This window comes from Theropithecus gelada, chromosome 1 (genome assembly GCF_003255815.1).
Source record: "Theropithecus gelada isolate Dixy chromosome 1, Tgel_1.0, whole genome shotgun sequence".
NCBI classification, from domain to species: domain Eukaryota; kingdom Metazoa; phylum Chordata; class Mammalia; order Primates; family Cercopithecidae; genus Theropithecus; species Theropithecus gelada.
In genome coordinates, this window is record NC_037668.1 from 2607251 (window position 1) to 2623429 (window position 16179).

Genomic DNA, 16179 nt, shown 5'->3' on the forward strand with positions numbered 1-16179 from the left:
GCCTAGGTGACAGAGTGAGACCCTATCCCTTTAAAAAAATGTATTTTCTGGCGTAAACCCAGGAGGCGGAGCTTGCAGTGAGCTGAGATCTGGCCACTGCACTCCAGCCTGGGCGACAGAGTGAGACTCCGTCTCAATGTATTGTCTCCTAAGGTTATTTCTGAGTTACATGGACTCAAGTTTCACTTAGAGTTTCAATACTTAGACACAGGAAAGCTTCACCAAAAAACTTCTGAGACTGCATAGTCCTGGGGTAAAGAGGGTCAAAAATGCTTCTGGGGTGTCCATAGTGAGCTGGCATGAAGGAATCTTCATTGATCCCAGGAACTTACAGTGCTCTGGCTCTTCTTTCTAAAACCAACAATCCCTACAGATTCACAGCATGCCCCACCCAGCCTTTAGTAGCAGAGTGATGTTAGGAGCCATGGCTCTGGAGCCAGATGGACACATGTAGTAAATTCCTTAATTTCTAGAGTCTTCAGTTTCTACTCTGTAAAATGGGTTGATAATAATATCTACTTCCAGGGTTAATGTGAGATGTAAAGGAGATAAGACATAGGAAGTACCTGACGTTTATGTGGATCGCAGCAAGTGTTCAATCAATGTTAGCTAGTATAGCCTCCAACTCTAACTACAAACGGGCAGGACTGTGAGATGAACCTGTATTTATCTCAAGATATAACAAGGAATTTCATTTCTTTCTAAGCAAACCACTGCTTATTTCCACACAATTGTTTCCTTCTTTTCTTCCTTCCTTTCCTATTTACCTGCCAGTTTACGTTATCTAATTCTATAAACCTTCATGGGAAAAGATCACATGACAAAAAATTGCTTGGTATTTCCTATGTGAAAAGACAAAAGAGAATCAATATGGAAATTGAATTCTGTTCAGCATTCCCAATGGTTATTTATAAAATTTACCCAGAGGGAAAGAAAGAATTCTAAATATAAAAATCACATAGAAATTTCCATTTAGGGATCTCCAAAGTCCTTTTAATGTATTATTATGACTGCAGAGGCTATTGTTAAATTTCAGATGCTGTGGTAACGCTGTGGGGGTGGCAAGAAAACCTGCAGGTGGATTTCACCCACAACATCTCTGGGGTCCAGAGGAAGACGGGGTCTTCATGAGTGGCTTTCAGAGCACAACCACACTCTAAGAAACTACCTTGATGGTGGCTCCTGGCAGTGCACTTCAGAAATGCTTTTTCTCTCTCCCCAATTTGGAAATGAATCTATAAAGAAAAATATGACCCCACGGGGGATTCCTGCCTAGGTGTGTCCTGTGTGTGGGTGAAAGCTGCATCCAGATTCCTGACCCTCTGAGGGCAGGAAAGCAGCTCCTGCTCCCCGAGTCTCTAAGAGAATACTCTATCACTTATCTCCCTCCCTTGACAATGGCTGGAATGCTGCCTCTCCAGGCAAACGTAATTGCTAACCATAATTATACTCGACATTTAGACAACACTTTATAGCCGCTCATTAGTTAAATGCACACAGCACCCCGTGAGAACAAGAAGGATCCCAGCTCTACTTCCTGAAGGGAAAAGGCCGGGTGGGGAGTAGGACCTCAGGTGCAGCTCGAATCAGAGAGGCACTGTTTCCAGGCACTACTCCCACTCCCTGCCCAGCACAGCAAGCTCTGGGCAGCTATTAATAACAAGGATGTTAGTTTTCTTCTCCCTCAGAAAGACAATGAGGTGAAGGTCCCCTAAAACATTTCTTCTGCTACGGTAATGGTAATACAAACATTACGGTCAGCAATCTCTGCATCAATCCAAAGCCCTGGTAAACTGATTACGAAGCACCTTTTGAGTTCTGACTATACATATATCTGTACTTCACCTGTGCTGAACATCGTGGGGAAAAGGCCGGCCTCCATTCCTTCCCTCGAGCTCATAACCTAGCTTCACTGGAGTGGGGCAAAATAGCGGCCATGAAATAATCAGAGGGTAAGTCAACATGGAGAGAATGATGTGGAGCAAAGTTTGCTGAAGACTGAATGAAGGAAGGACTTGTTGCTCCAGCTCCTGGGAGTGCCATGAGTGGACAGCCAGCAGCTGTCAGCCACTTGGGGATTTCCTCAACTGCAGAGAGCTGCCTTGCCCAAGTTCATGCTCCTTTCCATGGTGGCCCATCCAATGACTGGACAATGCAGAAACATAAAGGCTCATCCGTCTTAGCCCACTGTGGGACAACTCTGAAGGAACATTGTAACTCCAGAGCTCCCCACTGAGTCAGCTGAGGCTGTGTTGGGCCAATATTGCAGCTCCACTTTTTCTCCTTCCCAATTCTAGTTCCTTCTCTTCCCTGTCACAAGTGTCCATCTCAAAATAACTCCTTAAGAAAAACCATGCATGCTAAGCTGTGCCTCAGAGTTCACTTCCTAGGGAACCCAATATTAGAAATTTAGGTAAATGGACTTCAGTTAGGGGCCCACTCCAGAATTAGGGAAGTGGGATGTGGAACCAACATAAAGGAAGAAGAAAAAATAGGACCTTGTAGCAGATTATTTTCAGAGAGAGAAAAGTCAAACATAAAAGGTTTTAGTCAGCCTACGCAACATGGAGAAACCCTGTCTCTACAAAATATACAAAAATTAGATGGGCATGGTGGCGTGCACCTGTGATCCCAGCTACTTGGAGGGCTGAGGTGGGAGGATGGCTTGAGCCCAGGAGGCAGAGGTCACAGTGAGCCGAGATGGCACCATTGCACTCCAGCCTGGGTGACAGCAAGATGCTGTCTCAAAGAAAAAAAAAAAAAAAGAAAGAAAAATGTTTTAGTCTATGTTTTTCAAAAAAGTTATCATATTACAATAATAATAATAATAATAATAATAATAATAATAATGGGATGGAGGTTTGTTGTGATAAATTCTCCTTTAGACTTGAGTTGACAACAAAACTTCCAAGTGGAGAGATCTTGGGGGCAATTGTGTATATAAAATAAGTCAATTTGGGAGCTATGTCAGATTGTTTTTTCCAAAGATGGCCACAACACGTGTTCCCATCCCATGTGTTCTTCTATATTGTCAACTCGCCATTGCCCTCATCAAGAAGTGGAGTCTAATTCCTCCCACCCTCCGTGACTCTGGACCACTTGATACTGCTTTGACTAATTGAGTACAGTAGAGGAGATGTTGTGTGACTTCTGAAGCTAGATCAGAAAAGGCCATGCAACTTCTCCCTAGTTCTCTTGAAATGAAGCCATATGTCACGTAAGAAGTCTGACTACCCCCAGACTACCCTGCTGGAGAGGCTGTGTACAGCAGATGACAGCTGGCATCAACTGCCAACCATGCATCTTTATTTATCTTAGCACAGACAAGATAAATAAAGCCCCAACCAACATCTGACTACAACTAAGAGGGAGACCTCAAGTGTGAATGACCCAGCAGAGCCCTTCCCAGATTTCTGACCCACAATTGTTTTAAGCTACTAAGCACTGGAGTAATTTGTTATGTAGCAATAGTAAGGTGGAAAGGGTCATTAGCAGAGAAAAGAATAGAACCTCATCATTCTGTCCTGCACAATACCTTCCTGTCTTCCAGTCTTGCTCCACCCTACCCTGCCCTGATTCACCTATCCTACCCTATCACTATCTACCTTCCACATAGTCACCAGGGATCCTTCTTAAGTATGTCCCAGCTAATCTGATCAAATCACTTTTTTTGAAAACCTTCCATGTCCCTAATGGCCTATAAAAGTCCTCAGATTTCAGTGTGCATTCAAAACCATCTATATGATACACAGTATGTATCAGTAACCATCTGTGTAATGGCTAATTTTTGTGTCAACTTGACTGAGCCACAGGGTGTCCAGACATTCGGTCAAATATTATTCTGAGTATATCTGTGAGGGTGTTTCTGGGTAAGACTAACATTTGGCTGGGTACAGTGACTCACACTTGTAATCCCAGCACTTTGGGAGGCTGAGGCAGGCAGATCACTTGAGCCCAAGAGTTCAAAACCAGCCTGGCCAACATGGTGAAATCTCGTCTCTACAAAAAATACAAAAATTAACCGGGTGGGCATGGTGGCAGGCGCCTGTAATCCCAGCTACTCAAGAGGCTAAGGCATAAGAATTGCTTGGACCTGGGAGGTGGAGGTTGCAGTTAGCTGAGATCATACCACTGAACTTCAGCCTGGGTGACAGAGTGAGGCTCTGTCTCAAAACAAACACACAAACACCTAACATTTGACCTAGTAGACTGAGTAAAGCAGACTGTCCTCCCTAATGTGGGTAAACCTCATCTAATCAATTGAAGACCCAAATAGAACAAAAGGGCTGAGTAAAAGGAAACTCCTTCTGCCTGACTACTTGAGCTGCACACGGGTCTTTTCCTGCCGTCAGATTCCCACTAAAAAATGGGTTGTTCTTGGGTCTCAAGCCTGCCAACTTTCAGAATGAAACTAACATCAAGGCCAGGCACAGTGGCTCACACCTGTAATGCCAGCACTTTGGGGCTGAGGCAGGCAGATCACCTGAGGTCGGGAGTTCGAGACCAGCCTGACCAATATGGAGAAACCCCGTCTCTACTAAAACTACAAAAAATTAGCTGGGTGTGGTGGTGCATGCCTGTAATCCCAGCTACTTGGGGTGCTGAGGTAGGAGAATCACTTGAACCCAGGAGGTGGAGGTTGCGGTGAGCTGAGATCTCCGCTGTTGCACTCCAGCCTGGGCAACAAGAGCAAAACTCCATCTCACAAAAAAATAAAAGAAACTAACATCATCAGCTCTCCTGAGTCTCAAGCTAGCTGACTGCAGATCTTGGGACCTCTGAGCCTCTATAATTGCATAAGCCAATTCCTTATAATAAATCATATACATATGTATACACACACACAGAGTCATGAGCCACATAATGACATTTTGGTCAATGATGAACACTGCCTTATAGGACAATGGTCCTATAAGATCATAATACTGTATTTTTGCTATACTTTTTCTAGGTTTAAATATGTTAGATACACAAATACTTCTGTGTCACAATTGCCTACAGTATTTAGTACGTTAACATTCTGTTCAGGCATGTAGCCTAGGAGCAATAGGCTATCCATATAGCCTAGGTTTGTAGTAGACTATGCCATCTGCGTTTGTTTAAATACACTCTATGATGTCTGCAGAACGATGAAATCACCTAATGATACTTTTCTCAGAATGTATCCCTATTATTAAGTAACCCGTAGGATCCAGGAATTTGCTTTTTAAAACAAGATGCCCAAAACAAAACCAATAAATAAACAAAAATAAAATAAAATGAAGATAAAAAAACAAGATCCCCAGGTGATTTTGATTTTGATTCTGACGCCAGTTGACAAACCTTAACCTACAGAATACAGTCCTTCAAAACCCATTATTCCACACCCCCTTTTGTTAAACATAAAAATCTCACCGCCATTCTCAAGAGGACAATGGCTTTGCTGCAGAACCTCTGGAACTTCTGTATTTACCTATGTTTATCCAGCTTTCCTAGTTCGAGCTTTAATTTCTGTAATTTATATTATGAAAATAATTTTATTCTCATTCTTGATATATAAATGCATAAAATTGAATCTATAAATATTTTGTGTAATGTGGTTTTAAATATGCATGTGTGTAAAATTTTTAAGTTAAATAGCAACAGTAGGATACATTTTTCATATGCAATCCCCCTTCAGATACACATTGTTCCCTTCACCATCCCTTCCTTGCCCCCAGAGAATGTAATACTCTGCCTCACTGTGTTGAAAACCACTACTTTAGCTAGTGAGGGTTCCTTGGAGATCCCTGTTTGTGTTATTCTCTCTGCCTGAAAGACTATTTGTCTCTTTGACAAATATTTGTTGAAAATTTAGCACATGCCAGGCATGGTGCTATGCAATGTACCCCCTCTCCCCATAGAGAAGTAATTGATTATTTCTCTGAGGGCCACAGGCGCTGAGTGTGCACTTCTGTAACAGCCTCTCCACTCCATGATATAGTGAGCTGACTCCTTCACTACACTGTGCGGCCTCTAAGGTCAGGGACGACATCTTGTTCATCTTTGTATCCCGTCACTGGAGCAGTGCCCAACACCCACTAGGAACTCAATTCATGTTGATGAATGAGTTAATAAACCAATGATGGTAGTCCAGTGTCTGGCACAGCGTAGATGATCAATAAATATTGGTTGAAATAAAACTGAATTGAAAATGCAGGTCACAGAAACAAGGGCAGAAAGAATTGAAAGAAAGAGGAGTTGTGACACTGTCAAAAAGACACCAAAAGATCAAGGAAGGTAAGCACTGGGGTGAAAATGAAAAAGAAAACATTGGATTTGACAAAACGGAAGTTAATATTAAGTCCTAGCATTAGCAGCGATGGACAAAACATTTATCACAAAACCAACAAGATCAGTATTTAATTGTCTTCAGAGTGTTCATGGTACTTCTTTAAATCCAGTTACTAGGTATGTAAGTTCCTGTGAATGCTGCAGGTTTATTATGCCTCACTCTTCACTGCATAGCCAGAAAAAATGCTCACATATAAAGATTTCTACTCACACTTGAATTTTAGATTTAACAATATAATTATATTTTCTTTGAAAAGATGAGACCACCAGCTAAGATGTGATCACCCCAGATACTTTCTCTCTCCATTCATTCACCAAACAAATGTTTACTGTGCTACATACCATGCTGAGCAGAGTCCATTCTTCAGCTACTTGTGCAGGTTCTATTTGTAGAACTTGTTTGTGCTTGTGGCACCGTTTAAAACATCTTAAATCCTAGACTTGCCTAAATTCCCAAGGCAGCTTGACTCTTGTGAAATTTCTCTCTCTCTCTCTTTTTTTTTTTAAACAGACTCTCACTCTGTCACCCAGGCTGGAGTGCAGTGGTGCGATCTCAGCTCACTGCAACCTCCACCTCCTGAGTTCAAGCAATTCTCATGCCTCAGCCTTCCAAGTAGCTGGGACTACAGGTGTGTACCACCACACCTGGCTAATTTTTGTATTTTCAGTAAAGACGGGATTTCACAATGTTACCCAGGCTGGTCTCAAACTCCTGATCTCAAGTGATTCACCTGCCTTGGCCTCCCAAAGTGCTGGGATTACAGGCATGAGCCACCATGTCTGGCCAACTCTTGGGAAGTCTCTTTTACTACACATTTAGGATATTTCTTGCCATTTGCTGCTTCCAGAAACAGCACTAGCATGGGTATCTAAGTTGTCTCTCTTGAGTAGAAGTGTTGCCCACAGTATGTCCTGGTTTATATCCTGTGGTCAAATAAGTTGAGGGCTTCTTTACTGCAGGATTTGCCAGTCTTTTATATGAAAATACGTGTGGGGGGTAGAGATGGAGGCTTAAATAATACTGTGTAAAGTGTTTTCTAAAGTCATTTAACTTTTTACTCAACTTCATTTTATAGGATATTTGAAAACATCATCATAGATTAGGTTCATTCATTCACTCAGCAACAATTTTTGTGTACCAGTTATGTGCCTGGCAGTGTGCTAAGACTGGATAAAATAGTGACTAACCAGTCATACAGAGCTGACATTATGAAGACTTGGGGGGAGATACACATAAATCAAATGCACTAAACTGTAAATCAAATAATCATAAGAAACATAAAATTGCGATTTTGACAGGTGCAATAAAGAAGAGTCACATTCCATGGCCAAATGAGAGCCTGTACTAGGGAGCTTCAGTCTGATCAGGGAAGGCTGCTCTGAGGAGGTGACCTGGCGCTGATATCTAAAGTATGAGCAGGAGTTCACATGGGATGAGGGTGGAGAAGAGCATTTGTCCCAGGATGGGATAGAAAGAAAGCCAGTGAAAGAATGGAGAGCAAGATGAGACTAGAATGATAGAAAAGGTCACACCATATAGGGCCCTATAGGCCATGTTGGGAATTTGTTTTTATCCAAGGAGCATGGAAGCCATTCAAATTGCTGAGTGGAGAACTCATCAGAGGTGAGCCAGAGTGAATCTAGGTGAGCTGTTTAAAAAGCTATTGAAGTGGTTCAGGATGGTGGTAACTTGGCCTAAGATGATGGTGGTGGAAGAGATGCTGAAAAAAAAATCATCTCATGTGTCTAGACCAATCCCTCTTTTACAAAGCAGCTGAACCCACACAGAGCTGGCTTTGTAATAACTCATAGATACCCATTCACTTCTCCAGAAATCTCCCCTCTGTACCTAAAGGATTGGGAATGGGGAAAGAAGTGGTCTGCTCTCACCTCAATTCACTCAAGCAAAGCATTGTGTAGAAACATGTCTTAAAATTAGAGATGTTCTCTGGAACATCTATTATTAGGACCCAAAAAGAGCCACAGGACTCTCTTTCCAGCCTAACACCCACCTGTAACCATGCTCTGTGGGGCCTACCATTTACTCTTCATGACTGCAAGTTTGATTTATGTATCTGGGAATTTCAAAGCTGGGAGGGATCATAGAAGTCATCATCACTCTCAACCATATGCAAAAATTCCTTCTTTATTTCTGTAAAACATCTCAAACGAGAGTCAACTTATTCTATTCCCAATTATACTAATTATTAGAATCCCAATTACAAGTCTTTCATCCTGTCCCTAAACCTCTGGGGTCTTTAGAGTTTAAGCATCATCTCACAACTGCCCATAGCAATTCCTGACATTCTTACAGTTACCTACTCTCTTATTTACTCACAACAACTCTAGTTTACAGAGAGGTTAAGTGCCATGCCCAAGGTTACACACTAAGGACACTTAGAGTCAGCACCCCTCATAAAACATTGCTTGGAATGTAATCAGAATTCTATACTGTGCATTCTGTACTCTATGGAATGTTACAGTGAACACATATAACTGGCCTGGTTTCCCCAGTCTGTGTTGATCTACTTTCACTAAATTTTTACACTTGACAACTTTTTTTTTGACAGATAAAATTTTATGTATTTATTGCATACAAGATGATATTTTGAAGGCTTAACTTTTAAATATTTATATTTTAATTATTCACTGACTAATTTTTAAGTGTACCTGGTTTTTGTCCCCCTATAAGCAAATTCTGGGTAGGAATCATATCATGATTTTCTCCCTGTATTTTAACTGTACTAGGCACATAAAGCATGACTAATAATGATTAATTTGTTGATTTATTAAAGGAAATCACAATTTTTTTTTTTTTTTTGAGACAGAGTTTTGCTCTGTCACCCAGGCTTGAATTCAGTGACATGATCTTGGCTCACTGCAACCTCTGCCTCCTGGGCTCAAGCGATTCTACTGCCTCAGCCTCCCAAGTAGCTGGGACTGCAGGTGCCTGCCACTATGTGTGGCAAACTTTTGTGTTTTTTGTAGAGACGGGTTTTTGCTATATTGCCCAGGCTCGTCTCCAACTCTTGATCTCAAGCAATTCACCCACCTCAGCCTCCCAAAGTGGCTGGGATTTCAGGTGTCAGCCACCGTGCCCTGCCTGGAACTCACAATTTTAAGATTTCATGGCAATACTGCTTTTACTCATGCTACATATATACAAACATTTGCAGAAATCCACTTTTTTGCTTTTTTTTTGGAGACAGAGTCTCTATCTGTCGCCTAGGCTGGAGTGCAGTGGCTCGTTCTCAGCTCACTGCAACCTCCACCTCCCAGGTTGAAGCAATTCTCCTGCCTCAGCCTGCTGAGTAGCTGGGATTATAGGCACATGCCACCACGCCTGTATAATTTTTGTATTTTTAGTAGAGACGGGTTTCCTTATGTTGGCCAGGGTGGTCTTGAACTCTTAACCTCAAGGAATCCGCCTGCCTTGGACTCCCAAAATGCTGGGATTATAGGTGTGAGCCACCGCGCCCAGCCAAAACTCCACTTTTTTTCTATAAGATGATTTACAGCTGTTTCAAGAGGCTGGGTTTCTCTAAACTTGGTCTCGTCTTGCTAATAGTGGGCTCACAGAAATAGCTTGTGAGATCTCAGAAGTTGATTGCATTTGACAGACTTTATGTGCTAAAACACCCCAGAAAATAGCTGAATCTACCACTTTTTGTCCAACACAGTTGGCTGGGAGCAGTGGCTCATGCCTATAATCCCAGCACTTTGGGAGACCAAGGTGGTCTTCTATTTAATTCATTTTAAAACCATAAAAAAAAAAGAGGAAAAAGAAAAAAGAAACACAGTTGGTAACAGATGCACTCATATTCTAGCAACTTTATAACCATACCAGTTTTTAGAGGTGGGTGGAATTTCAGATGTGAGAGATAGGAAGACTACATGGAATATACTCTCAAGAGCTCTTTAAATTGGAATCTCCACCAGACACTAGAATCAGCAAGAGAATTTTGCGTAATACCCAACAAACAGCTGCAAATCAAACTTTTACTGTCTCTGACTGTAGACGCTTTGCCCAATAACTGAGAGTCCCTGAATCTCCATCTCCTTTGCAAGACGCCTAATTTTTTTGTCTTTAAACTGTCCACAATCAAGTGAAATACTCTCTTGCGGTTGCTATAAACTACTGAGGTTAAAGTATCACTCTTGAAGCAGGCAATTAATAACATGGTTACTGTATATTTCTATAGAATTGTCTGTACCACTTGTTATCAAATTTCCCCTGTTAAAGTATTGCACTTATTCACAAAAAAGAACAGGAGAATGGATATTGGTTAGGCAACAAGCAGTGTCATCCACAATATGGAAGGATGACTTAAAATCAAATGCTTTGCACAGACTGTGGTGGCGGCCAGGGGACCAACCAGGGTACACCTATTATTCTTCTTAAATATTTGTAAAATATATTAGATCTCTAACCCTCAGTTTCTTTTTCTGAAGAAAAAGGGATTATAAGCCTACCTGTCTCCTGGGGTGGTTGTGAGGGTAAGGTAAGCTAATGTGAGGAAAGTTTTAGTGGAGTGCCTGGCATGTAATATGTGCTCAATAAAGGCTGGATTTTATTTGTCAGTGAATGGATCATGTGATGATTTATTTGTTCAAATTTCTACTTGTGGGAAGGAGAGGCAGCTGCTCAAGACCCATGTCATTTCCAACAACCTGTTTCACATGGGATACAGTGGAAAGTGTCCAGTGGTGGTAGTCAGTGGATTTGACTTCTGTCCCTTGCAGACTTACGAGCCAAATTGGGAAAGTCACAAAACATAGAATTACAGGGCTTGACGGGGAGAGATTCTGTCGAGAGAATCTGAGGCTCCTGAATGGTACTACTGCTCCTTTCCCTTCAACTCTACTGTCTCCCTCTTTAAAAACAAAACAAGGCCAGGTGCAGTGGCTCACGCCTGTAATCTCAACACTTTGGTAGGCCAAGGTGGGTGGATCACCTGAGGTCAGGAGTTTGAGACCAGCCTGACCAAAATGCTGAAACCCCGTCTCTACTAAAAATACAAAAAATTAGCCAAGCGTGGTGGCAGGTGCCTGTAATCCCAGCTACTCAGGAGGCTGAGGCAGGAGAATCCCTTGAACCCAAGGGGTGGACGTTGCAGTGAGCAGAGGTCGCGCCATTGCACTCCAGCCTGGGCAACAAGAACGAAACTCCATCTCAAAAAACAAAACAAAACAAAACAACAACAACAACAACAACCAAATACCACCACCCGGCTGGGCATGGTGGCTCATGCCTGTAACCCCAGCACTTTGGGAGGCTGAGGCGGGCGGATCACGAGGTCAGGAGATCGAGACCATCCTGGCTAACATGGTGAAACCCCGTCTCTACTAAAAATACAAAAAATTAGCTGGGCATGGTGGTGGGCGCCTGTAGTCCCAGGTAGTCTCAGCTACTCGGGAGGCTGAGGCAGGAGAATGGCGTGAACCCGGGAGGCAGAGCTTGCAGTGAGCCGAGATTGTGCCACTGCACTCCTGCCTGGATGACAGAGCAAGACTCTGTCTCAAAAAAACAAAAACAAAAACAAAAAACAAATACCACCACCAACAACCATAATTACCTGAATTTTAGTTTTCTAATCTGCAATTAAGATATTCATATTTGTCTTTACTCATATCATTACTGTGAGAATAGAATTAGATAATGTAAATCAAATCATGAAATGACATGCTATAACTGAATCCTACTAAGTACCATGGACTTTACATGCATTGTGTCATGTAATTCACCCAGTGCAGAGTTGTGGAAAAAACTGCTGCTTGGCCCCAGTGTCTGCTCTTCTCCTTTTCCTTAGATATAAAACCTCTGTTTTTCAGCTGGGCTAAAATAAATTTACAAATACACTTCCCAGCCTCCCTTGCAGCTAAATGTAGCTGGATGTCTATGTTTTGGCTAATGAGATATAGGTGGAATTTTAGTGTGTCACTTCCAGGTAGTGTTGTAAAAGGAAGCCAGCATGCTGCTGTTCCTCCCCTCTTCCCTGTTGGCTGACTGGAATGCTTATCGTGGCTGGAACTTGAGAAGCCATATCAGATCATAATGCAGTAGAAGTGCAGAGCAAGAAAACAGAAGGAAATAATCTGTTCCTTGAAAGTTTTCTGAGTCATTTAGAGGAAGTTGGAGATATTCCTTTACCCTTTGTGAACCGGAAGTATCTGAGATAGGTCTCAGTCAATTAGAAAGTTTATTTTGCCAAGGTTAAGGATGCATGCCCGTGACACAGCCTCAGGAGGTCCTAACAACATGTCCCCAAGGTGGTCAGGGCACAGCTTGGTTTTATACATTTTAGGGCAACATGAGACATCAATCAATACATGCAAGATGTACGTTGGTTTGGTTGGGAAAAGTGAGACAGCTTAAAGTGGAGAGGCAGCTTCCAGGTCATAGGTAGATAAGAGACAGATGGTTGCATTCTTCTGAGTTTCTGATTAACCTTCTGAAAGAAAGCAATCAGATACGCATTTATCTTAGTGAGCAGAAGGATGACTTTGAGTTCTTTGTCCGCAAGGAATTTCCCTGTGGACAAATTGTGAGTGAGGCATGTAGCTTTTTTATCTTAGTAGCTACCTTTTTTTAGGACTAGAATGGGAGGCAGGTTTGCCCTAAGCAGTTCCAAGCTTGATTTTTCCCTTTGGCTTAGTGATTTGGGGATCCCATGATTTATTTTCCTTTCATACCTTAAGTATTTCAGCATGTATTTCTGACCTTAAAGGCATTATCTTAATAACCCCAGAACACTGATCAAAATCAGGAACTATAACATTGGTACATTACTATTAACTAATTCATAATACATATTCAAATTGTATTGATTGTCCCAGTATGGGTTGAGCATCCTTAACATGAAATTTCAAATGCTCCCAAACCCAAAACTTTTTGAGTACCGACATGAAGCTGCAAGTGGAAATTTCCGCAAATAAACATTAACACAAACTTGGTTTCATGCACAAAATTACTATTATTTTATTATTATTTTTTGAGATGAAGTCTTACTGTATTGCCCAGGCTGGAGCGCAGTGGCACCATCTTGGCTCACTGCAACCTCCACCTCCCAGGTTCAAGTGACTCTCCTGTCTCAGCCCCCTAAGCAGCTGGGATTACAGGCACACACCACCATGCCTGGTTAATTTTTGTATTTTTAGTAGAGATGGGGTTTCACCATGTTGGCCAGGCTAGTCTTGAACTCCTGACCTCAGGTGATCTGCCCGCCTTGGCCTCCCAAAGTGCTGGGATTACAGGTGTGAGCCACCATGCCCAGACAAAAGTATTTAAAATACTGTATAAAATTATCTTCAAGCAATAAGGTATATATGAAACATAAATGAATTTCATGTTTAGACTTGGGTCCCATCCCCAAGATATCTCATTATGTATATGCAAATATTTCAAAATCCAGAAAAAAAAATCTGAAATACTTCTGGACCCAAGCATTTTGGATAAGAGATACTCCATCTGTTTTGTGCTTTATAGCTTCTTTTCCCATCTAGGATATAAGGTAGCATTAGGCATTGATTTTATTGACATGTCTCTCTTTTACTCTGGAAGAAATTCAACTTCTATAATTAAAAACTTGATAGCTAACTGGAATAAAGTGAATTTTCTTAAGGTAAGGATAATAAGAAAACAAACAAAATGTGTAATGAACATCATCTTAAATGGAGAAACATTAGAAGTACTCCTTTTAAAATCAGGAATAATAGGCCGGGCATAGTGGCTCACACCTGTAATCCCAGCACTTTGGGAGGCCGAGGCGGATGGATCACCTGAGTTCAGGAGTTTGAGAGCAGCCTGACCAAAGTGGTGAAACCCCATCTCTATTAATGTAGCAGGACGAGCCGCAGACAAAACCCCTCAGACACTGGGTTAAAGAAGGAAGAGGCTTTATTCGGCTGGGAGCGTAGGTAGAATTTCGTCTCAAGAACCGAGCTCCCCGAAGAAAGATTTCCTGGCCATTTTAAGGGCTTACAACTCTAAGGGGTCCACATGAAAAGGTCGTGATAGATTGAGCAAGCATGGGGTATGTGACTATGTCCACATACAGTAGCGGGGGGAGTAAGCAAGGCAAGTATTTCTCCATACTGTTGTCTGTGATCTATAGATAGCACAAACGGTTAGGGTGGGGGGGTAATCTTTTTTTTTTTTTAAGATGGAGTGTCGCTGTGTCACCCAGGCTGGAGTGCAGCGGCGCAATCTTGGCTCACTGCAAGCTCTGCCTCCCGGGTTCACGCCATTCTCCTGCCTCAGCCTCCCGAGTAGCTGGGACTACAGGTGCCTGCCACCACACCCAGCTAATTTTTTTGTATTTTTAGTAGAGACAGGGTTTCACCATGTTAGCCAGGATGGTTTTAATCTCCTGACCTCTTGATCCGCCCACCTTGGCCTTCGAAAGTGCTGTGATTACAGGCGTAAGCCACCATGCCCGGCCAGGGTGAGGGTTAATCTTTAACCTACAGGCCTGGCCAATGGCACTGCTCAGTCTGTTATTTTTCAATTTTTACTTCCTCCTTTTCTTTGGAGGCAGGGGACAGTAGGAGAAATGGCCTCCCTCCTCACTAAAAATACAAAAAATTAGCCAGGCGGGTGGCACATGCCTATAGTCCCAGTTACTCAGGAGGCTGAGGCAGGGGAATCATCAGAACCCAGGAGGCAGAGGTTGCAGTGAGCCAAGATCGTGCCATTGCACTCCAGCCTGGGCAACAAGAGTGAAACTCTGTCTCAAAAAATAAATAAACAAAAAGTAAAAATAAAATAAGGAATAATAATGCTTACCATCATTCTTTCTATGTAACATTATATCAAAGATTCTATCAATCAAAGTCAGCACAGTAACACCAGAAAAGCAAAATCATAAGGATTAGAAAGGAAGAAATACTCTTACTATTTGTAGATGATATGACTGCCTACATAAAAAACTAAAAGAGGGTCAGGCACAATGGCTCATGCTTGTAATCCCAGCACTTTGGGAAGCCAAGGTGGGGAGATCGCTTGAGCCCAGGAGTTCAAGATCAGCCTGGGCAATACGGTGAAACCTCATCTCTACTAAAAGTATAAAAACTGAGGTGAGAGGATCACCTGAGCCCAGGGAGGTCGAGGCTGCAGTCAGCTGGGATCACACCATTGCACTCCAGCCTGGGCAACAGAGTGAGACCCTGTCTCAAAAAAAAAAAAAAAAAAAAAAAGGAAATTTAGCAAGGGGCTGTATTTTGAATCTTGACAACAGACAAATAAAAAGCATAATTTAATTTAAAAAGACACCATTACCAATAGTAACAAACCATACTAAAAGAGATGCAGGAGTACTCATCAAGTGTACAAATTTTGCTGAAGGAAACGAGATAAGACCTAATTAAATGAAAAAATATCCATATTCACTAAAATACTTTTTTAATAAGGAAAAATAATTTTTTTTTTGAAGCGGAGTCTGGCTCTCTTGCCCAGGCTGGAGTGCAGTGGCCGGATCTCAGCTCACTGCAAGCGCCGCCTCCTGGGTTCAGGCCATTCTCCTGCCTCAGCCTCCCGAGTAGCTGGGACTACAGGCGCCCGCCACCTCGCCCGGCTAGTCTTTTGTATTTTTTAGTAGAGACGGGGTTTCACTGTGTTAGCCAGGATGGTCTCGATCTGCTGACCTTGTGATCCGCCCGTCTCGGCCTCCCAAAGTGCTGGGATTACAGGCTTGAGCCACCGCGCCCGGCCAATAATTTTTTTTACAGGGAGACTTTTTTTGCCTTTTTCTTTCCTTTTTGTGGAGAATGGGGTCTCGCTATGTTGCCCAGGCAGGTCTCAAACTCCTGGGCTCAAGCTATCCTCCCACCTCTGCCTCCCTAAGTGCTGGGATTACAGGTGTGAGCCAC